The following is a 27,042-nucleotide window of genomic DNA, read 5'->3' as shown; positions in this document are numbered from 1 at the left end:
TCCCTTCTCAGGGTGTGTAACTTTAACGACATCTGCAAAGTTTGTTTAAAATATATATAAATGTGTTATATAATATATATAAACATCACATATATTAAAGTTGTAGGCCAAAGCAAACACTTGTAAGTGATGTAATAGAAACATAAATGCCTTTGGAGACCACATTAGCCTCAAGAGAGAAAGGTGTCCAGGAGAAAAGACCAGGGGAAGTAAAAAGAACAGAAGACCAAGAAGATGATCCTTATTTTGGAAGAGAAAATAGGTGGCTTGCTATCTGCATATTCACACATGCAAATCCAAGCACAGCAAAAACTCAAGATTAAATATAGCAAGTGGTAATGGTTCATTATATGTAATATATAATTTATGTATTATATTAAATAACATGTTTTATATATTATATATACACAAATATGCATATATGTACATATATGATATGTAAGATAGTATTATTATACCATATTAACATGTTTATTTTAATACAATTAATATATTATTAATATATATCAGAAGAATAAGAGGGAATCTAGTTTTTCTTGGATCTTTCCTATCACATCTCCTCCTGTAATCAGTCCCAGGTCCTAGACAGTCTCTCTGAAAAGCCATCATTTTGGTCCTCCAAACTCACATTTTATTACACTTCTCCTAGTCAATCACAATAACCAGGGCTGGGGTGATGATAACCTCTACTTCCAGTCCATTTTCAGGTTTAGTTTTCTCCAGTGCAGATCCAATCACTTTTAAAACTCTCCATTACCCCCAATCCTATTCCACTACATGAAGTAGAATATCCTTAGTCTGGTGCAAGGCCTGTTATATTATAACCCCACCTCATCCTCTGCCTGACTTGTATTCTACATCTCAGCAAAATAAAAGGGACTTGCTATCCTGATACCACTTCCCAGTCTTCGTACCGTTGCTCAAGTGTTTATTCTTCTCTGGAATGTCTCCCAGATCCCCCTCCCTCTCTTTTTTGGGTCATTGAAATTCTACCCATCTTTCCAGGCTTATCTCAAATGCCATCTCAAATCTCCATGAAGTCTTTCTTGACCCCGTCCAGCAGGCGTGACTTATCCGTTCTTTGAGCACCTCCTATGGGGGACTTTGTACCTCCTCTTTGGGGCTTATCCCATTTTACAGTTATTTGTCTGCTCGTCTTCTCTTTCCTACTAAATTATACTCTTTTGGGGCCAGTAACTAGGTCTCACTCTTTGTTAGTTCCCCACGGCATCAGCACACAGTGCCTTCTGAATGATGGCCCAGCTGTCTGCAAGGACATAGGAAGTCAGAGCAGTGTTCTTTACAAGATCGTTGCTTCATCCAATGTTGTTTGGGTGCTTGAGGGAGCAAATGCCCACTGAGGGGTAATTACAACCTCTTCTATTTCTATGGGCCACATGCATTTTTATTTTCACACACATTATCCTAGGGATTTGAAAACATCAGTTCTTCGAGTTGTCTTTTCACAATTTTTGCTATTTCTTTGTACCACTATGACTCACTTAATTTAAAAAAAATGGATTCACTATTTCTATTTAGCCTTGCTTAAGCCACAAAGTCCATGAAAACACTGGGTCTAATGGGATACTCACACATTAAATAATTACAAAACAATTAAAGCAAAACATCTTCACTACGTAATAATACTACAAGGACTGCGCTTTAGAAAACCCTACCTGAGATCCAAATAGGTGTGAAAAAACTTGAACATGGTGGCTGAGCTGTTTTGCCTCTTTCCACTAGGCCACATTGCCTCAAAACCTGGCACCAAGGAATAGAGCTTACAGAGTCCCTGTTACTGTACTCTCCATCAGGACAGGGACCAAGCCTGTAGAGCTCACCACTGTATGGTAGGCACACGACAATTATGTGTAGAAACAATCTAACAGGAAACTGCAAGCACGTGCACACAGATGAACGTGCATGCCCACAGCTGAACTTAAAGTTAGTGGCTGGCAGTGTTTCGATTCATTCTTGCTTTCCTCATAGTTTCCTCAGACTTTATTTAATGGGATGATGTTAGTTTTCCATCACCCCCAGCCATGGCCTCACCTGTGAACCTCTGCAAGCTGCCACTGCAGCCGGCCCCTGGCTTGTTGCTTCCTTTGCCACCTCCTTTGGGGCTGTTCCCCAGCTGCTCTGCCCACTCATATCTGTCACATGGCTGTGAAGCACTTCCCAGTCTACGGGGCATGAGAAATGCTTCGTCATTCTCCCCAGGCCTTTTGCTACTTGCTATGGCCAGTCACAAGAGCATCTGTCTCCGAGAATCTTTGAAGTGTCTTCACAGAAGAAAACAATTGCTCTGAAGTGATAGCCCAGGCAGGAAATGAGGCCATGGCAACGTCACTCCAGGGCACCAGAGCAGCTCCAAATTCCCTTTCTTCTTCTTTCTCTCAGCCCTTACCTTTCCCTCAAAAGGAAAGAGAACACTGAAATTATTTAATAACTTTGTTCACCATTCAGTGTCATTTCACATGACATCTGGACTGCGCTCAAAGCAGACACTTGTAAATTGGAGGCAGGTTGTAACAGAATTTATTCAGCGGGGTGTTCTGTCTCTGCCTTCATCAAAGATGTGCGTTCTTCAGGAATTGGCAGATTGCGGGAGAGGTTGCCTGGCATAAGAGGTGAAAACTCTCTCTGACACTTTTTGCTTTCCCACCTCAAGCACAAATGGAGAGAGGAAATGGGGAGGGGGACCAAGTGGGAGGCCACAGGCTCTACTAGGAACAACATGCATGGCCTTCGAGGTCAGAAGAAGTAGAATTCAGTACTTCCCTGGTGGCGCAGTGGTTAAGAATCCACTTGCCGGGGCTTCCCTGGTGGCGCAGTGGTTGAGAGTCCGCCTGCCTATGCGGGGGACGCGGGCTCGTGCCCCGGTCCGGGAAGATCCCACGTGCCGCGGAGCGGCTGGGGCCATGAGCCATGGCCGCAGAGGCTGTGCTCCGCAACGGGAGAGGCCGCAACAGTGAGAGGCCCGCGTGCCACAAAAAAAAAAAAGAATCCACTTGCCAGTGCAGGGGACATGGGTTCGAGCCCTGGTCCGGGAAGATCCCACATGCCATGGAGCAACTAAGCCCGCGTGCCACAACTACTGAAGCCTGCGCACCTAGAGCCCGTGCTCTGCAACAAGAGAAGCCACCAAAATGAGAGGCCCGTGCACCACAATGAAGAGTAGCCCCCGCTCATCTCAACTAGAGAAAGTCCACGTGCAGCAATGAAGACCCAACGCAGCCATAAATGAATGAATGAATGAATGAATGAATGAATGAATGAAAATATTGAATTAAAAAAAAAAAAGAGTAGAGTTAAAATCCCAGTCCTGCTGATGGATGTTAGCTTATAGAATCTTGAGAGATTTACTTACCTTTTCTTACCTCAGTGTACCACATATAGTGGGCCCTCAGGAATTTTAGTTCCCTTCTCCTTCCTGCTAAATATCCCTGCATCATCTGTGACCAAGTTATTCTGGTATCATTCTTTCCTTCATTAACGTTTATGATGTCTTCTAATGCTACTGAGAGAAAACAGACACATATGAAGTGACTTCAAAATCTTTATGGAGCTGTGGGTCCAAATGCACTGCTTAATAGAGCTTAAAGTCTGTTGTGTTTAAGAGGGGATTCCAAGCACTGGAAGGGATGCTACAGTTAAAGGTCTTTGACACGCCTTCCCGCTTAGAGATTCTGTAGTTTGGTGGTCTTCGATCTTACATCATAGATAATGTATTCATATAATTTACCATCCAAAGTAGGAAACTTCTGAGAGCGAAAGAGGCTGCTATTGAAATTTACAACTGGACAGCAGGTGCAAATTAGAACTGTTTCAGGCAAGTGGGTATATTTTTACTCTAATTAGGGTGCACACTTTTAGCCCTAAGCTCTGTGTGTTGTGAGCCTTCATGCAGTACTTACCTGGCTGCCACTCATTTTGAATCACATCAGTTTTGTTTCCTCTTCAGCCAAGGACTCCCGTTATGTAGGTAAGGACCTTCCGGAAAGCTAAAGATGCGTGGCGGGCTTCCCTGGTGGCGCAGTGGTTGAGGGTCCGCCTGCCGATGCAGGGGACGTGGGTTCGTGCCCCGGTCTGGGAAGATCCCACATGCCGCAGAGCGGCTGGGCCCGTGAGCCATGGCCGCTGAGCCTGCACGTCCGGAGCCTGTGCTCCGCAACAAGAGAGGCCACAACAGTGAGAGGCCCACGTACTGCAAAAAAAAAAAAAAAAAAAAAAAAAAAAGATGCATGGCACAGTGCACATGTAGATAACATGTCAGATGTACATAAAGAGACAAATGAAAGGCAGAGGGTGAGCCAATCCAGGACCCAGATAATCCTTTAGCTCTCTCACCACACCCCACCCCACTGGCCCCCGCAGGCGGGCCTGCCGTCTCCATGATGACCAGCTGTGGAGGGAAGTAACAGGCTGGGGCAAGCCCAGCCAGATGTGACTCCCAGAAAACCCGGGCCAAATCTGACATCTGTTCATGGTCTCAGTGGCTGGCTCTGATGCTCCAGACTCATGGGCATGAAAATTAAAGGGCGAACTTTCATCACCGTGGTCCTCAGGTACCAAGTGAGCCTCTTACTTGTCTCTGGGAGTCAGGATGCTGCAGCAGGTAGCTTCAACTTACAAAGAGCGCTGCCCTCGTGAGGGCCAGGGACCTAGGAGACAGGTGCAGAAGCACAGACAGCAAGCTGAGAAGGGCCCTTAGGGATGCTGGGGGGTGAAGAGGAAGGAGCTTTGGGCTTCTAATCAGTAGATCTGGGTTTTCTTCTCTGCTACAGAGGAACCTCAGTGTCCTCACCTGGAAATTGAGGGTAACCTTCCTACTGTGTCTACAGTCTGGGGTCATCGGGAGATAGAATGAGGTAATGGACATGGAAGTAGCTTACAAACCATAAATCCCTATACAAATGCCAGGTGGCATCCTAATTGGAGATCCTCAGTTCAAACCCCTGAATTTGCAGATGAAAATCTGGGGTCTAGGGAGGTCAGCTGTCTGGCTCAGTGTGGGTGAGTCCCTTTACAGAGATGGATATGGATGGCTTGTGTGTGATGGGGGGAGGAGTGGGCTGAGAAGGTAACACTTAAGAAAAATAGAAAGCCAGGGACCAGTCAAGGAGGCAAAATCATTTCCAAAGATCTTAATTTAAATTTGTGCTGGATGAGATGAGAAAAATGATGCTGTGGTGATTTTTTTTCATGCAGCAGGATCCTTCACATCTTTTATTCCTCATTGTCATGGACACTGACTGGAGTTGATTCCATCTGAGGCTTTTCATCCTGAGGCTTTGAGGCTAGAGCTGATTACACTAGTAATCTGGCTAGGCCATCTCTTATTAAAAATTCTCCGCTGGCCTGACTGCCCTGCTCTGACACAGGCGATGGGGGCCTGGTCAGGTTGGAAAAGACTATGAGGGCCAGAGAGCATCTATCTTAAGTAGGAGAAGGTTGAGACAGCTTAGCAGACTGCTTAAGATCATAGACTCTGGAGCCAGACTGCCAGGGGAAGAATCCCAGTTTTGCTGCTCACCAGCTGTGCCACCTTGAGCAAGTTACCTCATCTTTATGTGCTTCAGTTTTCTCATCTGTAGAATGAGAATCTGAATGGTATCCATATCACAGGGTTGATGTGAGGCTTAAGCAAGTTAATACTTTTATTTATTTATTTATTTCATTTTCTATATACTGTTTTATTTATTTATTTATTTATTTATTTATTTTTACATCTTTTTTTTTTAATCAATCAAAGTCCATAGTTTATTGCATTCATGGTACAAGTAACTGACTATTTCTATATTTCTAGTATGGTCATCCCCCAAAATTTACATACTGAGATACATATTATTTTCTTATAAATTACCTTATTCTTTATTGATAGTTAGGGCATTACATTGTTTTTAATTAAGTACAAAAGTAGGTTGTATTTATCTATGAATTCCATTTCTGGATAGTAAAGGAGGTATTAAAAAGTATTTGCTATAAAAAGGGAAAATGGAGTACGACGGGGTTGAGAGCCAGGGCTCTATATGGTGAATTCAGATTTCTGGAAGACTATGGTATTAACTTTTGCTTACCTTTTTTTTTTTTAATTTTCATTTTTATTTGCCCCTTTTTTCTTTTTTTTTTTACATCTTTATTGGAGTTTAATTGCTTTACGATGGTGTGTTAGTTTCTGCTTTATAACAGAGTGAATCAGTTATACGTATACATATGTTTCCATATCTCTTCCCTCTTGCGTCTCCCTCCCTCCCACCCTCCATATCCCACCCCTCTAGGTGGTCACAAAGCACCGAGCTGATCTCCCTGTGCTCTGCAGCTGCTTCCCACTAGCTATCTATTTTACGTTTGGTAGTGTATATATGTCCATGCCTCTCTCTCGCTTTGTCACAGCTTACCCTTCCCCCTCCCCATATCCTCAAGTCCATTCTCTAGTAGGTCTGTGTCTTTATTCCTGTCTTACCCCTAGGTTCTTCATGGCATTTTTTTCTCTTAAATTCCATATATATGTGTTAGCATACGGTATTTGTCTTTCTCTTTCTGACTTACTTCACTCTGTATGACAGACTCTAGGTCTATCCACCTCATTACAAATAGCTCAATTTCGTTTCTTTTTATGGCTGAGTAATATTCCATTGTATATATGTGTCACATCTTCTTTATCCATTCATCCAATGATGGACACTTAGGTTGTTTCCATCTAAATTAATACTTTTAAAATGCTTAGAAAAGTATCTGGCACACATTCAACTCGATTTATCCATTTAGTAAATAAAAATAAAATAGATAAGAGAGTAAAAGAAGGACATGGTAGAGAGGTCGTGAGGAGTGGGCTTTGTCATCAGACAGACCTGCATTTGAATTCTAATTCCACAACCTTTTTCTATCAACATTTATATGTTTCTAATTATAAAAGGCATATGTGTTTATAGTAGAAAATTTAGAAAATACAGAAAGTCAGCAACAAGTAAATAAAAACCAACTCTAATTCCAGCACATAGAGATGGTCATGTGATGGTCAAGTATCACCGTTGGTAGTGATATTTGAATTGGAGTTTGGGTCTGGTGCTGGTGGCTTGTTGGTTTTTATCATTCCTCCTCAGTTTCTAAATTCTTCAGGGAGAGATCCAGGAACCCCTTGAGGGCGAGGAAAGATAAATGCCGAGTAAGTAAAATATTTTTTAACAATGATGAGACCCTTGATATGTAATTCAGAGCCCTTAATCTACACAATTTTTACAGTTCTCTGTTCCCGACTTTAAGGAGCTCAGTGTTCTAGTGATACAGCATGCCAAGCATTTAGATTGAAATTCATAAATTTCTTCTTCCAACTTCCCTGCTATAATTACTTGGCCGCCCACATTATTGTTACCAACTGCCAAGTGTGGCCAGTGAGTGACAGGTAGATTATTTGTGCCTGATGTGGGTCACGCTTTTGCTTGGTCTGAGCTTTTTTGTTTAATGCTCCATGAGAAGGCCATAGATGGGGAGCAGAGTAGGAGTAATAGGAGAAGTCTACTGGGCGATGATTTGGCAGCTCAAATAAAGTTGTAAATTAGGCTGTCAGAAGGGAACTTTCTGGCAAACTCAGTGAACAAACACAAGGTGTGAGGTGGCCAGCACTTGTAATAAGCTAACTTTCTCTCTCACTGGTGGTTTCCTCTTGTTGGTCTTTTGGTGAAGTGGTTAGACGTGTTAACTATCACCCAAACAGAATCTGAATGGCTTTGGGGTTGGGGATATGGTGGTGGCTAGCAGTAGTAAAGAGGAGGAGGGGTACAAACGTACACATCCACAGTCAGAGCAGCATTCCATGTGCTTTAGAGATTGGTTAATGGCATAACCAAATGTATTCCTGGGGACTATCCATGAGCAGTGGCACACCAACTAAGTTTCCTTGTCATTTTAGTGACTTCAGTTGGACAGTCCTAAATAATCTGCTCTGTGTGCTTTCAAAGTCAGGGGAGGGGAGGGCCTATAATATAAAATTATGACATTAATATTATAGAAACTTTAAGGAGGTTTCCTCTCTCTTCTCCAATTCAGTGGACCAAAAAAAAAAAAAAAAGCCTTGGTATGTATGCTCAATCCAATTGTACAAATTAACTTCTTTATTGGAACCATCTTCTTTGGTCAGTGTGACAGCAATTCACACTGATGACAGACTTAGAAATGGGTCTATCTTTCCCACTAAGGCCTGTGTCAATACGGCCAGTACCTGCTTTAATTAGGGTGACCAAACATTCTGGTTTGTCCAGGGCTGTCCTGGTTGATTACGCTTCTTGTCTCAATCGGTAAATTTTCATAGAAACCAACTTCATTCTCAAAAGTGTCCCAGTTAGGACAATACATTATATGGGTCCCCCAACATGAATGAAATCAAGGAGGAGCCTTCCAACAGACAGGTCTGCTTCCCTTTTCATAGTGTTGCTTTGCTCAGAAAAATTTCCAATGCCTCTGTCTAAAAGACTCTTGACCCTGGGGTCACAGTTTGACTTCTTTCATTCTCCAGCAATATTCCTTCCCAAGCTTTGTTTCAGCAGCAGAATCTCCTTTTTCAGATTAAACGTTAGACAGAAGCTCCAATGTTTAAAACAGAAAAGGTGGAGCCTTTCTTGGTTGAAGTGAGGGTAGCGAGCTGATACCCACACATTTGGCTTCTCTCTCTCTCTCTCCTTCTGGTGTGGGTCTCTGTTGAATCTCATAGCTTTGTGAAGCATAGATTAAATCTACTGCTAGAGCATATGCTACCAACAATGTAAAGTGCTGTCACTTTTTAGGTTGAATACTCTTGTTCCCTAGTCAAGTTAGGTTAGCAATACTGTATGTATTTAAGGTTGGCACAACTTAAGGATCATCAGGCTCTGTAAAAATATTATCCCAGGGTTCAGCCTCAGCTCTAAGTTAAGCTACTCCTGTGGCCTTGATTCTTCAAACCAATCAAATCTTGACCGTTACCTTTTTGTTTATAAATTCTTTTTTTTTTTTTGGAGTATAATTGCTTTATAATGTTGTGCTAGCTTCTACTGTACAGCAAATATTGGTCTGTCACAGAACAGAGGAATGACAATACCAACCATAGTTCCTGGTAATTCCCTGATCTCACCTGTCCTCTTTGGGGGCCCTTCAGCTTAATTCTGGCTTTATGGCTCTTCCTCTGTAATCTTATCCTTTGTTCGTGATTTGAAATGCTATTCCAGCAGATTTATTTTCTCTTCATCTTTTCAAATCTTGAGCAGACCATCCTGGGTCCTCTCTTTTGTTAACTCCCCGGTTTATTTTAAAGTTCTGTGTAGTTTTAAAAATGCACAAAACCTACCAAACACATCAATGCATTAAAAACCTTCAATCATTAATCTCATGAGTCTCTCTCAGCCTTACCAGCTTCATTATTTTAGACATCCTAGCCAAATACAGAATTTCATCAGAATTAGCCACATATGTACTATTCCACACCTATGTTTCAACCATAGTTGATTCACCAGCCTGACAACCCCTATCAATTCTCAGTAATTCTGGGGAGCGGGTTATTTTTCTTGGCACACAGACCCAAATGTTGAGGTTAGAATTCAAGAGTAAGCTGGTCTCCCCAGGATGTCATTAATAGCGTTTACTTACTGAAACATTAAAGGATATTGTCATAATATAGCAATTTCACTCAAAATGGCCTCATGTCCCAGCCATTGTGACTGCCGCATTTTAAAACTCTAGTGCCCTTGGTGGGGTTGGGGGGAGGGACCCGATCAGGAATGTATGCCTTTGTTTATTTGTTTATCCAAAAATATTTGGAATGAAGTGGAATTTTCTTGACAGCTAAATTGAGGTACTAGTAATTATTTCTTGATAATTGGAGATATTCAAAAGAAAGTTTTGTTTACTCAATTATTATTTGCTCAGGACGTTTATGGAAAAGAGTCATTTATACTTTGAAGAAAGTATGCATTTATATGTGTTGCCCATTGTATACAGAAAGTTGGCTTGAATTTTAAAAAAGGATAATTTTTATATATTTAATACATTTTTACCATACAATTCCTCAGACTCACACTTATATACTTTTGTAAGGGGGAAACATCAAATAATTTAAACTTAAACCACAGAATAGAGTAGCTTGACCTTGGCACTATTGACATTTTGGGCAAGATTATTCTTTGTTGTGGGGCTGACCTCTGCATCGCGGGGCTTAACGGCAGCTCTACCTTCCACCCATTAGATGGCAGTTTCACCTTCTCATTAACCCAGCTGTGATCACCAAAAGTGTTTTCAGATATTGTCAAATGTCCTTTGTAGAGCAAAATCATCCCTAGTTGAGAACTTCTGCCATAGAGAAATGAGAAAATCAAGAGGAAGTGTTGGAGATGGAATGGTCCACGGTACTATAGTGACTTTACATCCTGTCCCCATGCGTCAGCAACCATGAAGATGAAGTGGCTGGCTTGCTGAACAGGGCTACATGGAGCTGTGAGGGATTTCTTCCAGCTAGCCTGGGACGTCTCCCAAGTTTCTTCCTTTACAAATTCACTCCTTATGGAAAATAGGCAGAGTTAAAGATATTAAGTAGCTGGTATTATTTTTCTTTTAATAATTCAGAAATGTGCTTATATCAGTTGGCTTATATCAGTTGGCTACTTAACAAACCAGTCTAGAGCTCAGTGGCTGAAATAGACATTTACTATGGCTCACGCATCAGCTTGACTGGGGCTCAGCTGGTCTAGGCTGGACTTGACAGGGCATTTCTGCTTCTCCATGTAGGTCTGTGGGTCACCTGGGTTGCAGCAGCTGACTGAGCTCTGCTCCATGTCTCTCTCATTGCTTTCCTGAGGCCAGTAGGCTACTTGGGACATGCTCATCTCATGGTGATGGCAGAGGTACAAGAGGATGTGCAGAAACACCTGAGGCCTCTGAAGGCCTATGCTCAGTACACCATCACTTCTGATCCATTCTATAGGCCAAAGAAAGTCACATGGCTGAACCCAAAGTCCATGGGAGGGAAGATATACTTGCTCCTTTGTGGGAAGAACATGGCAAAAGGCGTGTGAATATAGGGAGGGGTGAGGAATTGGGGTTAATGACACAGTCTATCAAATTCTTATTTTTAGAGTAATAGTTTTGCTTCTATATAATTTCTGAACTGAGCCCCTTTATTTTGCTGGACACCTCTGTAATGAGAGAATAAAATCACAGGACCATTTCAAGAATGGAATCATCTGGTAGGGAAGAGTGAGCCAAACAAACTATCTGAAAAATTATTTTCATTTCAGTTAGCTCAATCTTGCATGAATTAAGCAACAATATATTTCTGTGGTTTTAGAAAATGGAAAGAGCTGGATTTGTCTGACATGGAGACCGAGAGGAAAGGTATTTTCAAAGATGTTTGTGAGATTAAGATCCAAAAACACTGATTTTTAAGGATTGGCAGATTGCAGATGTGTTGGCCCAAGGAATGTGGAGTGAAAATCTCTGGAATGTTTTAGCAACCTTTTAAATTTATTGCCAGGAAAAGTGTGCTGTTTGTCTTCCCTGCATCTTTTCAAAAGATCTCTTGTAAATCCAGTCAAGTCTCATCCAGGTAGGGAGGTTCGGAAACAGTGATAAGTGAAAGGTGTTTTCTACAGCTGTGCCTTGCTCTGGCCTGACCAAACACCGTTAATATGTAACCTGAATCTGACCACTTCTTTTATGTTTACATTTGGTTTCATTATTATTTTTAACTGGTGAAAGAGCAGTTCAAAGTCATCTTTTTTTCTTGGCTCTTACCCATAATCTCTCAAGGCTCGGTAACAGAAGAGCCATAAGTCACGTCAGGGAGATTTGAGTCTGGCAGAATTAAAAATCACTTACCTTGGGCTTCCCTGGTGGCGCAGTGGTTGGGAGTCCGCCTGCCGATGCAGGGGACACGGGTTCATGCTCTGGTCTGGGAGGATCCCACATGTCGCGGAGTGGCTGGGCCCGTGAGCCATGGCCGCTGAGCCTGCGCGTCTGCAGCCTGTGCTCCGCAACGGGAGAGGCCACAACAGTGAGAGGCCCGCGTACCGCAAAAAAAAAAAAAAAAAAAAAAAAAAGACTTACCTTATTACACATGTGAATGTACTAAAGATGGATAGATTGGTCTGTGCAAGGATATGACATTATATCAGAGATAATTTTTAGTTGCTTATGCTGAGACCACAGATTTAGAGGTTCATCGTCTACACGCTTGGTACAATCCATCAAAGAATGGTGTATACCACATACCTATTAGAAGGGCTGAGACAAAACAAAATAAAACAAAAACAAAATGCCAACAATGACAAGTGCTGCAGAGCATACAGAACAATGAGAACTCTCAAATGTTGCTGTTGGGAATGCCAAATGGTTCAGCCACTTTGGAAAACAAGTTTGCAGTTTCTTATTTAGTTAAGCATATGTTTACCATAAGACCCAGAAATCCCACTCCGAGGTAGTTACCCAAAAGAAATGAAAGCTATCTTCACACTGGAACTTCCATGTGAATGTTTATAGTGGCTTTATTTGCAGTCACCAAATATCTTTCAATTGGTGAGTGAGTAAACAAATGGTGGGTCATCCATATAATGGAGAGTTACTCAGCAATAAACAGAAATGGGTTGCTGATAAATGTAATAATGTGGTGAAATCTCAAATGCATTATATTGAGTGAAAGAGGCTAGACTCAAAAAGCTATAGCTGTATGATTCCATTTATATGGCATTCTGGAAAAAGGCACACCTATAGGGACAGAGAATAGGTTAGTGGTTACCAGGCTAGAGGTAGGGGCTATCTACAAAGGGGCATATGGGAAATTAAGGGGGTGATGGAACTTTTCTATATCTTGATTGTGGTCACGATTATAAGACTGTCTACATATGTCTAAAAAGACACATGTAGACGGTCTTATAAAAAGTGTGAATTTATACCCCAATATGCCCGACTTTTAATAAAATGTATAGCTTATTGTCCCCCAGAATTTTCTATTTATATATTTGTCAATGTAACATACATGTTGGGGTAACCACCCAACTCACATCTGCTTCTTTGGAAACAGCCTCCTGCCCCCCAGTCCCTGCTGAAGGGTGGGCTTAGCCTATGCTTCTTCCGGTTGATTCCACACCTTGACCCCACTTGATAGGACCATGGGTGGACATCTACGCCAAACTAAAACAGTAACATGCTCTCTTTTGAGACTTTGCTCTAAGAGACATGGAAACCACAGTCCAGAGGGTGTAGATTTTGGCTTGCTGATATGTTTTATTTGGCCCGCACAATGTTTAAAGCAATTGAATTAATTGCCAACATTAAAAAATGGGAGATTTCACATAAAAATCCAGATTTCCGGCTTCTCTTTAAGAAATGGGAGGATCCGGTAAAATGGCTCCAAATTCCTGCCTAGAGACAATGGCTGGAGCAGCGATGGCTTGCCCCATTCCCACCAGCATGCCTCTCCATCTGCACAGGGCCTTCCACTCCCGGGGAGTGGGCAGTGGGGCAACGGAAGCTGTGCTGGTTTTGTTAGTTTGCTGGTATAGTAGTGTTCAGGGAAATATAAACTATTTCTTGTACCTTCTCTTTCTATCAAAAATGGAGAGCAAAATGTAAGACCATGTTTTATGAAAAACAACAATGAGCATACTGCTTTGGGACAGTAATGATGACTCTAAGTGGCTTATTATAAGCAAACCAAATGTGTCCAAACTGAAAGAACACAAATGAAGATTCCTTTCTGAAAACAAACTTGTGGTTACCAAAGGGGATAGCGGTGGGGGCAGGGGGATGGGGAGATAAATGAGGAGTTTGGGATTAACAGATACACACTACTATGTATAAAATAGATAAACAACAAGGACCTACTGTATAGCACAGGGAACTATATTCAATATCTTGTTAATAATCTCTAATGGAAAAGAATCTGCAAAAGAATATCTATACATGTAGAACTGAATCACTTTGCTGTACACCTGAAACTAACATAACATTGTAAATCAACTATACCTCCATTTTTAAAAATGGTTAAAAAAAGAATAAAGAATAGGATTATCTTACATTATACACACACACACACACACACTCACACACAAGATTCCTTTCTAAAACAAACATGGCTCTCGACACCCATCCACATTACCTGCATGGCCCCTGTAGGCATTTGAGTTTGCACAACCCTCCCAGTCCAATGGTTGAGGACTAGAGTGTTAAGGTTGCCTAAAGTTGAAGATAACTCAGCACCTTGAGATGTTCACCAATGTGCAAACTGGTGTCTCTGGAGAGGGAAACTGAGAGCCTTATAAAGAAGTAATTCTGCAGAAATTTGTGTGTGTGTGTGTGTGTGTGTGTATTAGAGAGAGAGAGAGAGAATGAGATTGAGAAAGGGACAGATGTTTAGAGGAGAGTGCAAGTGAATTTCTTTCAATCGCTTACAGTAAAGAAATTCGTATTATAACCCAAGTCCCCCAAACAGTGCTTCTCAAACTTTAATGTGCACATGAATCTCAGCGGAGCTTGTGAAAATGCCTGTTCTTACTCAGTAGGTCTGGAGTGAGGCCTGAGATTCTGCATTTCTAACAAGATGCCAGATAATGGCAACCCTGCTGATCAGCAGACCAAGTTTTGAGCAGTAAGGCTCCAAACCACACCGTCTACAAAGAAACAGTAAAAATTCACCAGCCTAAACTTTGTTTTTTAACCATTTCTTCTCCATTGAAGCAGTACGTGGTAAAATCAGTTTTTTGTCATTTACCTAAGACAATTACTCCTCTTGAACAAGGAAGGGGCTATTTCAGAGGTAGTGGAGGCTGGCCCTCCGGGAAGAGAGAATAATTTTTGTGATTAAATGGCTGGCATCTTCAGAGAAGCAAGCTGGATGAGCAGCCCCGCAAAGTGACTGTGCGTCTGGCCTTGTTAGTCTTGATGGCTTTGTTCTGTGGCCTTAGGCAAATCACCACTCTGCTTTCTCACCAGTCAAATAAACGAGGTGAGATTTTGACCTTGTAGACTATAGTGAAAGATTTAATTAGCATTTGTGAAAGCTTGCAAGATCCATGGAGGAAAGGTACTTCAGGCGAACAAAGTAATTTATAGTCGCTATCGTCATTTCATTACCGGTTTCGCTGATACGCCAGGCAGCTCAGTCTCAAAGAGGCTGTCTCCACAATCTACAACTCCCTCATGGTCCAAAATACTGCAGTGAGGAACATTACAGCTATCTGTGGGAGAAGATAAATCCTGCTTCTTTTCCACAATGCTTGGTATAACGCGGGTGTCTACCATTTCACATTTTAGTACGATAATTTTTTCATGTAAAGAAGGAAGATCCTCTTTTCAATTGTCTCCTCCTTCCAAATATGGGCCACGGTGACGGTGATGTCTGTTTAAAACTTATGGGCTCTGGTTTGAAAGGAATATGTCCCTCCATTTTTCTTTCTCTAAATCAGCAGTCTAGAGAAACGGTGTCCAAAAGAAATAGAATGCAGGCCACATACGCAATTTAAACATTTCTAAACATCCACCCTGAAAAGAGAAATCAAGTCCGATAAAATTAATTTTAAAAATGCTTTTTATTTGATCTAATCTTTCTAAAATATTTTTTCAGTATGTAATTAGTATACAAATTATTAATGAGAAATTTCACCATTTTGGGGTACTATCTTTGAACTTTGGTATATGTTGCACTTCAAATGAGATGTTAAATTTTCATTAAGGAATACTTAATCCACGTTTAGACTTTCTAAAATTTCTAGTTAAAAGAGTAGTTTCATCTACCCAAGTTATTCCAAACATACTGAAATTTTTTCAGATAACAGTTTTAAATTTAACTATCAGTTATAGAATAAAATAACACTTAAAAATCAGTTCCTTGTCCCATGGGCCAAATTTTAAGGGCTTGCTAGTCACATGTGGCCCGTGGCTAGGCCGTATTGGACAGGGCAGGGCTAGACCCACCCTGGGATTGCAGAGGTCCTATTCCCACGCCCACCACCAGCAGTGCATGTGTCCTTTGTTGATGGAGTTGCCTCCTAGCTGACAAGCCCTGTGAATGAAGGCCTTCCCTCCATCAATACACATTTTTTGCCCTCCACTTTTCAGAGGATCACTGTTTACAGCCCATCTGTCTCTCAGAATGACCCACATTTCCCAGAGGGACCTTGCAGAGATCTGAACTGGGCGCCCCTGGACTAAAACAGCATCTATCCACCCAGGCATGATTCCACTTATCCATTCAACAAATATTTATGAAGTCGGTTTCTATGACCAGCCCTGCTAAGCTCTGGGGACTGCTTCAGCCATGAGAAAGGACGACAGGGTCACAGCCCTCATGAACCTTAGTGTCTAGGAGTGGTAGACATTCAGTGGACTCAAACAAATAATGAGTTACTAACAATATGACATCTGTGAAGGAAAGCAGAGGTCTCCAGGAGCCCCTTAGGGAACCTAATCTAGTCTGGAGGTTCAGGAAATCTTCCTTAAGAAAATGATGTTTCCATTGGGCCCCAAAGGGATCAGGCCATGAAGAGCTGGGATCAGGGCCTATTCTTGGCAGAGGGGACAGTGTCTTCAAGAGAGAGGCAGAAGGTCAGGGTGGCTGGAGAGAGGCGACCCAGAAAGGATGCACAGATGAGTACAGGCCAGATCGGAAGGGCCTGGAGGTCCTGGAGAAGGACCCTAGTCTTTGTCCTAAGAGCAACAGGGGGGTCACATAAACATTGTAAGAGGAATGACTTGGTCAGATTCAGGTCCTTCCCCCTGCTTTTTTTTGAGACTGAATGAGTATTCCTTTATTTATTTTTGTTACTAGAATGACTATCATTTATTACAGGTTACATAATTTTTTGTTGATCTGTTTTCATTTTTATTCTTATTAAAAACATTTTTTTTGTTTTTATACAGTTTTTAAAGAGGCTCATTCAAACTTTATGCATTCCACAAAACATCACTGAGCACCTAATGAGGACCAGGAAACGATCTAGATGCTGGGATGCAGCAAAAACTAAACTGATTAAAGATAAGCAAGCAAATAAAAGAGTAGATCTTAAATGTTCTCACCACAAAAAAAGAAATGGTAATTATGTGACGGGATGGAAGTGTTAACTAATGCTATGCTGGTAATCATTTGCTGTATATAAGTATATCACATCAACATGCTTTATACCTTAAATGTACACAATGTTATATGTCAATTACATCTCAATAAAGCTGGAAAAAACCCAAACAATCAAGCAAATAAACCACCACCAACAACAAAAAACTCCATCTAAAAGGAGTTTTTATTCCAGTAAGGGGAGACTGACAATAAACAAAATAAGTTATAAAATACATAATATGTTTGATGATAACAGAAAATAAAGCAGGAAAATGAAATGGGAATGTTTAGGACAGTCAGAGAGGGCCTTGAGGATGGCATTTGAGCACAGACCTGAAGGAAATGAAGGGACAAATGATGGAGAAATCTGAGGAGACGGCATTTCAGGCAGAGGAAATAGTAAGTGCCAAGGCCCTGAGGCAGGAGTGTACCTAGAGTGTTCAAGGAAAAGCAAAGAGGTCAGTGTGGCTGGAGATGGGGTTGGAGAGATAGCTGGAGGCTCACAGGGCCTTGCACTCACTGTTAGACCTCTGACTTTTTCCCTGAATAACATGAAAAACCACTGGAAGTTTCTTAGCAGAGGGGGAGCATTTTTCAGGACCAGTGATATGGAAAACAGATTGTACAAACACAAGGACAGAACAGTCAGGAGGCCATTGCAATCATGCCTGTGAGTGATGGTGAAGCTTAGACAAGGGGAGCAGGGGAGGTGATGAGAAGTACTTGAATTCTACATATATTCTGTGGAAGAGTCAAATGGATTTGCTGGTGGATTGGATAAAGAAAGGCAATTATTTGAAGTCATTTTTTTCTCCCTACTTAAAGTAATTGTAGTCATTTTCAGGCCTAGATAGAAAGGTACCTAGGATATTTATTACCCTTGATTAGATACTTCTTATCTTCTTTTAAATAATATTTGAATTTCTCAAATTATACAAGGAAACCATTATTCTATCCTTCTTATAAAAGATCATATAGTGCAAAATGAACACTCCCACTTACCACACCACAGTCGTCCTTTTCCAAGAAAGAGATAATCTCTATTATGTTTGACTTTTTCTATGCATTTACATATAAAAAAGTTATAGCTTTATTCTTTTAAGAAAAATGGGATCATACCATTCACATTGATTTCTGCTTAATATGCCTTGCAGATCTTTCCAAATTAGTAACCTAGAGATCCACTTCATTCTTTTAAATAACTTAGCAGTCCTCTAGAAATGTATCTGACTCATTTCTCTCCTTTCCCCTAATCACTTTCTAAATTAGGGGATCAAAGCAGGCAGGCATCCACGCATATGCCCTAGTCAGAGTCTCTCCTTCCACAAAACATCCACGAGATGACATTTTAAGGTTATGAGCCCAGCATGCAGAGCCAATCTGTTTGAAATGTCTTAGAGGGGATCACAGTTGCCTTGAATCACTTTAGTTTGAAAGTACTTTTGCTGGGGAAAATGCTTGGGGCATTTTGTGCCCCTGGTTTACCAATACCTCACTCACTAGGATTCATGGTTATAGAAAGTTCAAGAGCCCAGGGCAGCGGGTTGCCCTGGCCTTATATGGTACGCAAACTTCCCAAACCGAAATGGAAGCATCTGACTCAACAAGAATAAATGATGTTAATGGCTGAAAAGATTTCTCCATATGTGTATGCTTCTTTTCCAATTATTACAATGTTGCATTTTATTATTTATTGCATAGGTGATGCATGAAGGTTGTAGGAAAATTAGAACAAAATACAGAAAAAGACTGGATAGAAATGACCAGAAAGCTTCTACCTAAAGATACTATTTTGCTGTTTACAAGAGGATTGGACATTGGGTTGGCTGGGACATATCTGGTTTACGTAGCTGCCACAGTACAAACCACTAACTTTGCTTGGTTCTTCTGCCCATGTGCAGGGATATGTCCTGAGGAGGTGGGAGGGAGCACAGACATATCCTGTGGGAAAACCAACTCCTGCTTTCCATCACCGGGGTCTCTTCATAAGGAAGCTATGTTACAATGCTAGAGGCAGTTGGACCAGTTGACGATGGTTTCCAGTGGTTGGGACAATGCTTAAAATTCAGCAGTTGCCCTTCACTCTGCTCTTCTGACCCTCTGTAGAGGCACCTGGAACACAATCATGCCTTTCTCTGGAGTTTGTTCACCTGGTTTAAATTAATGACAGGGACCTAGTCCTCCAGTTCGTCATCAATGAAGAACAGCAGAGAATGGAAATGAGATGGATCTGCCCAGCTGGGTGGGTTCCTCCAGGATATTAAGCCAGCTGAGAAGGAGGAGTTGGGCCAGAAGATATGTTGGGACTCAGTTCTTCCCCGCGCAGCTGGCATGGGTGTTTGCCTTGACGCCAGGTGCCGTTCTGCTGAGCTGGGACATGATGGCTGGACACACCAGCCTGGAATAAAGGGAGAAGCACTCACGCGTATTTTGCCAACAGGGCGATGGATGCGTGAGCTGTCCTAGCTGCTGAATGAAATTCAGTCCTTTAGCCTTCTACCTTTCATGCAAATAACTAGGCTTCTTCTTGCTTTGAGGGGGCAAAAGGCTTTTGTTTCTATAATTGTGGTCAATAACATTTATTAAATGTAGGAACAGTATTATAAGATGGGGTTTAAAGAGATATTGGACCGAGTCTTTGCCCTCCAAAAACCCTCGTAATCCAGGGGCAGGGACAAAATGTAAGCGAGAAATAGTATTACCAGGCGGCAAGGGGTGAGCGCTACCTGAGTAGAATGGAATATACATGTTAACGGTGGTCAGAGGAAGGGGACATCTCCATGTACTAGAGTGGACATGACATAAAAGCTTCAGGAAAGAGGTAGCATTTGGCTTCGGACCTAAAGGAAGTCCAGGGGTTAGAGAAATGGAGACGAGAGTTGGGAGGGAACGCCAGGCAGAGGAGATGGCTCAGGTAAAGGCTCTGCAGGTGGAGGGCAGATGTGCAAGAAGTAATGCTGGTGAATATCACAAAGAAAAGGTCAAAAGCATGAGTGTGTGGGGAAAAGGGAAGAAAAGTGAGAGACATTGCAAGGCTGTGAAGAGAGTCTTGAAGGAAAGATGCCATTGACTGCAGCAGGGATTTCTGGAAGGGTGATTAGTTTAAGGGAAATGATGACTTTGGGACTTGCTCAGTTGAAGGATGAGAATAGAGATAAAGGTGATCGTCTAGCTCCAGAGGGCAGTCAGAGGTGGAGAGAGTATGTGGAAGTCACATTCAAGCCTCATTAGAGCGATCGGACTGAATGAGGTCTCCAAAGATGGAGCAGCTGGAAGCCGTCATCTCAGTCTTGCTTATGCTCACGTGTTGGGTGAAAGGAGGAAGTGGATGTAGCAAAAGACGTGGGGTAATGGCCCTGGTGATGAGACTATCACTAGAAGGTTCACAACAGAAAAGGGAGAAGAGAACGTCAAGAAAATGGAGCCCTGTTCCCGCCTTGACTGCCACAGACAAGCCAAGAATGAACCCTGAGAATAACCCACTGCATATGGCAGTTAGAAGTCATGGTTGACTCTTGAGAAAGCTGTTGTGATCAGGTTGGCTTGGCGGGTGTTTGGAGTGGGTGTTGATGAAATAAATACAGTGAGGATAAAGCAGTGTTGTTGGTTTTTTTTTTGCGGTACGCGGGCCTCTCACTGTTGCGGCCTCTCCCGTTGCGGAGCACAGGCTCCGGATGCGCAGGCTCAGCGGCCATGGCTCACGGGCCCAGCCGCTCCGCGGCACGTGGGATCTTCCCGGACCGGGGCACGAACCCGCGTCCCCTGAATCGGCAGGCGGACTCTCAACCACTGCTCCACCAGGGAAGCCCCACCCCTGCTTTCTTAAACTGATTCCAAATCAAGCTTGGTGTATTCTTCAAAGATTGACTCAATTCGCCTAAGAACCTTGTTGGGTCCTTCCTAGCACCTTGTTGAGCAAATTACATGGCACTTTCGTCATGCCAGCTACACCCAGGAAATGCAGGTTATGAAAGTTTAGAATCATGAAATGACACAAGTTGTGCAGTTCAACATGAGCTTATCTTTTGAAAGTTTCTATTTCACAGCTTCTGAGAAGCTGCACTCTACATGACCTGTAATACCGAGGTTTTAGGAGACCAGCTCTAAGAGGAAGAATTGACCAAGTTACCTGTTGCAGCTCCAGGCGACAGCATCTGAGAGTCCAGTTTGGGGTTAAGAAGGGAACACTGTGGGTGCCGTGCCCACAGAGTTTGTTGAAAATGGGTTCTCAGCTTTGTGGCAGGAAGCACTAGGTCACAAATCACACCTCACACCTTTCTCTCGCCGCTGCCTGGGCTCCGTGTGAAGTCTGGGTCTGTAATCTTCTCCTTCTGCCTTTCTTCTCCCCTCTACCCAGTGTCAGCACAGTCCAACTGTCATTTGCAGATTATCTTTGCATCCTGTGAAGCACGTCTCTAGTGTTCTTATAATAGCAATGAATTTACTTGTGCAGGTAGTGAATAGCAGCACTCTTTTGAACTCATCATGTGCATTTTATCTAGTACCCCCCTTTGAAATTTTCCTTGGGCACATTTCTATTTTGACATCCTATTACAATGAAACAATCCTTTCTTATTGTGAAAGACAATACAAATATTATGACCAATAATAGCGCTCGCTGTATACCAGACACTGTCTCAAACATTTTAGGTATCTCCATGCACTTCAACCTCACAACAACACTGTGATGTAGTTATTCAGATTCCCATTTTACAGATGAAGGAATTGAGGCTCAGAGGGGTGAGACATGTTGCTTCAAAATCACATAGCTAATGAGTGGTGGGGCAGGGATTCCAACCCACATCCATCTGACACCAATGCCAGAGCTCTTCAATCGTAAATGATGAAATAGATTGAAGCGTAGTTAACTAGAAGGGGAAGGCATCCTTGAGAGTTAAAACTACTTGTTCTGGGTGCTCCCTGATTTTTTTCAGCACAATATTGGCCGGGCATTCTTTAAACAATCTCAGCCGAAACGCCTGCTTAAAGGACTCAGGCACTTCACCTGAATCTTCCACGTGCTGGTCAGGTTTAGAAAAGCAAGTTGGATGAACCCCTGGAAGCCTGTAGTACCTTCCGTGAGCTCATAGAACATCAGAGTGAGGCAGAGGCCCACCCTGATGTATCTCAGAGTTGATGGACAGGGAGGCCGTTCATTCAGTTGAGAAACCATCCCCATAGAGTGCACCTCTGCATGCCATGACTGTGTTTACGTAATGGAAACAGAAGTGTGGAAGCATCCAGTCCCAGGAGGGAATATTCTCAGGAGACAAAGAGGACTGGGGAGGAGTGCAGTGGGGAGTGACCACCTGTAACAGATGGAACAGGGCCCTAACCCAGCCAGCGAGGTGAGTGGGAGGTGTTAGTTCCTGTGAACTGGAGTTTACCCCTTGACTGACATGGATGAAAGCCACAGATGGCAGACTTTCAGGATTTGGGGTAGGAGAGAGGTGCATTCCTGTGATGCTCGGATACAGGGTGCCAGTGACTGCGATTTCTTTCTGGCATTAGAGAAAAGTGTGACAGGGGCAGTTGCCCCATCAGCCGCCTTGTGAAGCCCTGATTATCTAGCAACTCAGAAAGAGCTGGGGACTGACCGTCAGGCTGACCTTGATTGGAACTCCTCCCCACAATTCACTGGCTGAGTGATTTAGGCAAGTATTTACCCCTCTGACCCCTTATAAAGCTGGAGATAATACCTAACTTCCTGGGTTGTTGGGAGAATTATGGAGCCAATGGATGTTCCATCAAATATCAGCATCGCTTCTGGCAAATGCTCAGGAGATAGCACTGTTCTGTCGGTGGTTCTCAACCCAGGGTGATTTTGCCCTCCAGAGCACATTTGGCAATATCTGGGGACGTTTTCAATTGTCACCAGTGGGAGGAGGATGCATCAGCATTGACTGGGTAGAGGCCCAGGATGCTGCTAAATATCCTACATGCACAGGACAGGCCCACAACAAAGAATTATCCTACCCAACTGTCATAGAGACAAAGTGGAAGAACTCTGTTCTATGTTATGGGAACGCCCATAATCCTCATAGGAACCCCATGAAGTGGTACTATTATTATTCCTCTATTTTAGATAGGGGAATATTGGAAAGATTGAATGCCTTGGAAATGAAATGACTTGCCCAAGCACAGGCAGCTAGTAAGAGCTGGGATTTGAACCGAGCCAGTCCGGCTCCAGGGTTCTCACATTTAACCACGTATCTTAGGTTGCCTTCTGCTGCAGTGGGTCAAAAGCAGTGAAGGTAGGCAACCTAGAAGCTTCCTTTTCCCCTGTGATAGTGATTCTTAAACTCCAGCAAGCGTCAGAATGACTTGTTGGGCAAATTAAAATGCAGATCCCTGGACCCTATGCCCAGGCCACCCTGACGTACATGTTTTTGAGGCACAAGGCTCTACACCAGCCCTTGTGAAAGCTTTCACATAGAGCAGCAGCATGATACCAGCCATAAAATCTTGTTTTCTGAATCTCAGTTTTTCACGAAATACTGTGTGAAGTGCTTAACATAATTTTAGGATGTTGTCTAAGGGAAAAAAGTTTAATGCAAAAGCTTTTGAACCTGAATCCACTGATTCACTCACAGGTATTTACTGAGCACTGCTCTGTGCCAGGCACTGTTCTGTGGACACAAAGATAAATATGACCCTATCAGGTCCCTTTCTTATTCAGTGATCCTCAGCTCTTTATATCATCACGAACTGGCCTCCTGTCCCATCCCCACATTTCCCTACACAGCCTCTCAGCTCTGTTCATTGCCCACTGTCCCTACTTGCTCATTGCTGCCTCTGTAGCTTTGTCATGCTCTACTCTACTCAAGGCCTCCTCTCTCTCTAATCCATATATCTAACTCCTATTCATCCTTCAAAACCCAGACCAAATCTCATTTTCTTAGTGAAGGCTTCCCTAATCATTCTACTTCAGGACAATTTCTTCTCTCCTATAGTCTCACAGTATTTTAAGTCGCCATTATTTTTGGAACTGCTACTTCGTATACACATATGGATTCATTTTTATGCATGCCTGGTAGGGGAAAAAAGGTTGCAATCTGGAACAGTTTATTGTAAAGGATTTAGTCACTCTGGGCGGCATGGTAGATGTAGACGCAGAATAGGCATCAGTTTGCCAAATGTAGTTTAAAATTCCTGTGGGTGGATCTTAGAGCCCAGATCTGCAGGCTGTGTGCCTGGCTTACCCACTTGGACCAAGTGCTGCTGCTCAGAATGGCCAAAACCCACAGAGGCCCCAGTTAGTATCTGTGTCTGGCATTAATTCCAAGAATTTCTGGATTTGTCCTTCAGTGATTCTTCCCAGAGTTGTCAGCTAAAGAGAAAGAGGAATACTTTAGCAATAGCTAATGTTTATTGAGTGCTTACTATGTGCTGGTCATTGTGTTCAATGCTTTATTTGTATCGTCTTGTTCAACCCTCACAGTAACCATGTAAGGTAGAAACTATCTCCTCCATTTTACATGTGAAGAAACGGAGGCTAAGAGAGATTTAGTAACTTGCCCAAGTTCACACAGCTGGTAGCAGCTGTAGTCAGTGGAATTCAGGCCTTTCTGTTTTTATTCTTAACTTTTAACCCTTCTATGCAATCCAGTGTTGGGTGTAAAAACTATTAAGGCCACCGAAGGCTTTCCAATTTTTACGTGAATGCTGGGACTCCTAACCTTTGTCGTCTAAAAGCTTTGTATTGAAATAAGGATTATTTAAGAACCAATGCAGTTCCAACTGAAAAGATGTTTTGTCATATTCAGTAAAAGAAGATTTAAAATAACTGCTGCTTGGTCATACTCCCATTCTATCCTGAAAGCCCAGCTCTGGACAACTGGGAAGATAGGGTGTAAAAGGGCACATGCATTACAATGTTTTCTAGGAAAACTGGTGGGTGAAAGACTTCCTGAGAAATTTCACACTGGAAAGGAATACTCTGCTCTGCTATATTTAAAGGCAGATAATGAAATCTTTTCTTCTGGGCACATGTTCCTTGCCCTGTGTTTATAGTTGTCACTAGTTCAGGTGGCCTGAAATGCCTGATGTTGGAAATACTTGCCATTTCAGATTCCCCATTGGTCAGGAAGGGTGAGAAACGTCTCCTAATCTTATAAAAAGCAGAGTCACATAACTTAGAAAGATGGAGTTTGTACCCATTACCAGAGGGATAGATTTTATGGTTTTTTAGTGTCAATTTGAATAAGCAAACTTGATGGGGATAGCGGTTGCATAATTTTAAAAAACTGTTTTTGTTTTGTTTTATAAAAATCCAGATTTTGAGAGGCATGTGTAGCTGAGATGAAGTGAGCTAACATTTTGGTCCAGAAAGAAATGCAGAAAAGAAGAAGTTCTTGGTGATTCTGAATATTAAGTCTTTGCTTTGGAGTCAGTTGTAATTTTTATGTCAGTTCTTAGTAAAGTAACAGCAGACACATACATAATGAAACTTTATTAAATGTGGATGAGTCCCTGAGAGAATCACTAGCGATAAGAAGAACAAAAAATGCTTCAGTGGGCTTCCCTGGTGGCGCAGTGATTGAGAGTCTGCCTGCCAATGCAGGGGACACGGGTTCGTGCCCCAGTCCGGGAGGATCCCACATGCCGCGGAGCTGCTGGGCCCGTGCGCCATGGCCACTGAACCTGCGTTTCCGGAACCTGTGCTCCGCAACGGGAGAGGCCACAACAGTGAGAGGCCCACGTACCACAAAAAAAAAAAAAAAAAAAGCTTCACTGAACCAGCTTTTAAAATCTCCAATGGTTAAATTCTTCTAGTCTCTCAAAATTCAGCTTCCCCCAGAAGAATGCCTCCCATTTAAAATTTTTCTTATTAATGTGAAATATCAAGTCATTTTTACTTTTGAAATATTTTTCATTTAAAAAATTGACTAAACCTCATCCTTCACATATTTTCACAGTTAAGATACTTATGATTATGTTGGGAAAGTGTAATTTTGATTTTGCTTCCTTCAGAATTTGCTAATGTGAAAAAAGCATTTTTAAAAAAGATATAAGATTTAACACTTCCCTGGTGGCACAGTGGTTAAGAATCCACCTGCCAATGCAGGGCACATGGGTTCGAGCCCTGGGCTGGGAAGATCCCACATGCCGCAGAGCAACTAAGCCCATGCACCACAACTACTGACCCTGCCCTCCAGAACCTTCAAGCCACAACTACTGAACCCGCGTGCCACAACTACTGAAGCCTACGTGCCTAGAGTCCGTGCTCTGCAACGAGAAGCCACTGCAATGAGAAGCCCGCTCACCACAACAAAGAGTAACCCCCACTCATCGCAACTAGAGAAAGCCTGTGCGCAGGGACGAAGACCCAACGCAGCCAAAAATAAATTTAAAAAAAAAAAGATTTAATGAGAGGTCATTTTTTTTTTCTGTTCCTCAGAAGATCAAAGCAAAATGGAATATAATGCCATTCTTCCCTAACTTGGGTTAGGTGTTAAACAGTGCTTCTTTGCTACCTTCTTGCATACTGTTCAGTACAAGGATACTATTTTAGAATACGTGACATAAGGGCTGCACCAATTAAGAGTTACTTTTGTTTGCTAGTAACAAAGATCTAGCTACAGTGCTTAAACATATAAGCATGTGATTCTCTTAAAAAAAAGCACAGAGGTAGGGAAGTCTTTGCTTAGTACAGCAACTCCACAGTGCCATCAGAAAACCAGGTTCATTCTGTCTTTCTGCCCCACCACCCTTAGTTTGTGACTTCTACTGTTAAGGACTCCTCATGATTTAAGAAGGCTGCTGAAGCTCCAGTCATTACATATGAGTTCTTATCAGGAAATAAGGGAGGACTTCTTGAAAATCTTATTAATAACTTTTACTTATATCCCATTGGCCACCCCGAACTGATATATAATATAACGTAATATAATGTGATGTAATGTGATGTAATGTAATGTAACGTAATTTTTCAGCTTAGGCATATTACCCAAGATTCTGTTAGTAAG

The sequence above is a fragment of the Mesoplodon bidens genome (assembly GCF_964165515.1).
Source record: "Mesoplodon bidens genome assembly, chromosome: 1".
Lineage (NCBI taxonomy): Eukaryota > Metazoa > Chordata > Mammalia > Artiodactyla > Ziphiidae > Mesoplodon > Mesoplodon bidens.
The sequence above is the reverse complement of the archived record's forward strand: the minus strand, read 5'-3'. Positions refer to the sequence as shown.